This window comes from Triticum dicoccoides, chromosome 1A (genome assembly GCF_002162155.2).
Source record: "Triticum dicoccoides isolate Atlit2015 ecotype Zavitan chromosome 1A, WEW_v2.0, whole genome shotgun sequence".
Taxonomy (NCBI): Eukaryota; Viridiplantae; Streptophyta; class Magnoliopsida; order Poales; family Poaceae; genus Triticum; species Triticum dicoccoides.
Window position 1 is genome coordinate 407,711,767 of NC_041380.1, and position 2,766 is coordinate 407,714,532.

General features: G+C 49.4%; 1 long non-coding RNA gene across 1 annotated transcript; it reads right to left on the reverse strand.

The window, feature by feature from the left end:
• Positions 1-1,617: 1,617 nt before the first annotated feature.
• LOC119295772 lies at positions 1,618-2,545 on the reverse strand. The gene is made up of 2 exons (XR_005144276.1): positions 2,188-2,545; positions 1,618-2,106 (listed from the first exon to the last, which is right to left on the reverse strand). It is a non-coding gene; the product is annotated as an uncharacterized LOC119295772 (long non-coding RNA).
• Between the last annotated feature and the right edge of the window lie 221 nt (positions 2,546-2,766).

Below are 2,766 nucleotides of genomic sequence, written 5' to 3' on the forward strand. Positions count from 1 at the left end.
CGAAGGATATTCCTTCTAGCGGGAAGACCCGATTAGACTCGGAATCCCGGTTACAAAACATTTCAACAATGGTAAAACAAGTCCAGCAACACCGCCCGAATGTGCCGACAAATCCCGATAGGAGCTGCACATATCTCGTTCTCAGGGCACACTCAGATGAGACTAGCTACGAGTAAAACCAACCCTCAAGTTTCCCCGAGGTAGCCCGCAGGCAGCTCAGTTTGGACCAACACTCAGAGGAGCACTGGCCCGGGGGGGTTAAAATAAAGATGACCCTCAGGAGCGCGACTCCCAAGGGAAAAGAAAAGGCTAGATGGTGAATGGTAAAACCAATGTTGGGCATTGCTGGAGGAGTTTTATTCAAGGCGAACTGTCAAGGGGTTCCCATTATAACCCAACCGCGTAAGCAACGCAAAATCCGGGAACATAACACCGATATGACGGGAACTAGGGCGGCAAGAGTGGAACAAAACACCAGGCATAAGGCCGAGCCTTCCACCCTTTACCAAGTATATAGATGCATTAATTAAATAAGAGATATTGTGATATCCCAACAAGTAAACATGTTCCAACAAGGAACAACATCTCCATGTTCCAACAAGAAACAAACTTTAATCTTCACCTGCAACTAACAACGCTATAAGAGGGGCTGAGCAAAGCGGTAACATAGCCAAACAACGGTTTGCTAGGACAAGGTGGGTTAGAGGCTTGGTTCAACAATATGGGAGGCATGATAAGCAAGTAGTAGGTATCGCAGCATAGGCATAGCAAAAGAGCGAGAAACTAGCAAGCAAAGATAGAAATGATTTCGAGGGTATGGTCATCTTGCCTGAAATCCCGCAAAGAAGAAGGATGAGTCCATGAAGAAGACAAACGGGCGTAGTCGAACGGGTCCTCACAAACGCGACGTTAACGGAACCAACCCGAAGAAACAACACCGGAAAAGAGCAAACAACATAGTAAACAACCACCACATAATCATGGCATGATGCACAAACAAGTATGATGCATGTCCGGTTTAATGAAGCATGGCATGGCAAAGTGCACAAACAACCCTACAAATTAAGTGGAGCTCAATATGCAACTCCGTTGCATATTGACGAAACACCACATTCAAGTTATTTAGTTCAATCTCGTTTATGTACCCAACAATATTAAATGTTGTTAAACAATGGCAAGAGGGGAAGCATGATGAGACTATCTAATCTAGGCAAGTTTAAATGAGGCCGAAACAACAAAACAACAAGTCCGAAAACTCCTCATATGCATATATTAGGTTTGGTACTGTTCTGCCCTAAACATAATTTTAGAGTTGTTAAACATGCAAAGTAAAGCCATCATGATAATCTAGGCATTTTTCTACCCCATTTACATATAAAGTTTATTAAATTTGGAGCTACGGTTAATAAGTTATGAAATAAATCATTTTAACATGGCATAGGAGCAAATTTAACCAAACAGCATTTTAACCATTTCAAACATGCATGAAAGTTTCATATTATGAAACTAGACAAAAATCTAAACAACTTTCATGTTAAGTTTGTTTGAAACCGATGCATGGTTATTTAGGTGTGAGCATTTTTAAAATGATGGCATATTCTGTAATTATGCATGTGAAGGAAAATTAGTAAATTCACAGAACTAAAAAAACATCTATGGGCCAAATCTGGTGCAAGTTGGGCCAAATGAGTAGAAGAAGAAAAAACAAAACAAACGAGGCGCTGCTGGAGGCGCCTCACCATGGGCCAAGGGAGCTGGGCCTTGCTGGATCTCAGATGGGCCTTGAGCGCTGGGAGGCCTGCAGGCGATGTGGCAGCCCACATGGGAGGGCGACGCGTCAACAGGCATCGGGCGAGCTACACTGCTCGTCTCTGAAGAAAAACGCAAGCGGCGGGGAGGTTCAGCGGGAGCCGCGGCGAGGCAAGGCCCTGGAGGTGCGCTGGCTGGAACTCCGGCAAGGCGAGGGCATGGCGTCATGCGGCGAGGCCAGGGATGGGTGGATCCGGGGCAGGGTCGCCAGATCCGAGCGATGGTGCGAGGAACGGAGCACGGGGTGCGCAGGACGCCGGCGGCGTGAGTTCGAGCCCTGGCAGCCAGGGTTACTCCCTGCGAGGGAGACAGACAGGGCGTGAGGAAGAGAACGGGGAAAGGGAAGGGAGGAGAAGGCGGAGAGGAACGGCAGAGCACTGGCCTGGGCGACCATAGTCGACCTCCGGCGAGGCAGGAGACCTGGTGGATCTTCCGACGAGCGGTGCGGGGACGAGGTGAGGAGGCGCTCAGGCACCTGCGCGCTGGATCGAGGGCTCGAGGAGCACCTCTCCTTTGGTGCTGGACACGCACGGGAGCAGGGAAGGGGAGGCGGCTGAGAGCTGGTTGGGTGAGGGCGGCGCTTGGGGGTTGGCCGATGCTCTGCTTGGTGGTGCTCTGGTCGGGGCTCTCGAGAGGAGGAGGTTGGACCGGTGCTGAAAAAGAGGGAGTTGGTCAGGATCGGCTGGCAAAGGGTGGATGGATATGGGAGGATCCCGATGAAGAGAGTGGCGGCGGCGAGGAGGATTGGTGGATTGGACAGGATATGCTAGGGTTTGATCTGATATTTATATCAGATGAGTTTTGGGTTAGGGGCTAACTTGTCCCTCCGATCGTAATCGGACGATCGCGAAAAAATATATTAGGAAGTCCAATTAACAAAACGGAGACGTTTTGTACATGTTTGGGGATGATCCGGACACGACGGTAGCGACAGTCCGGGTCGGGTCCGGGACAGCT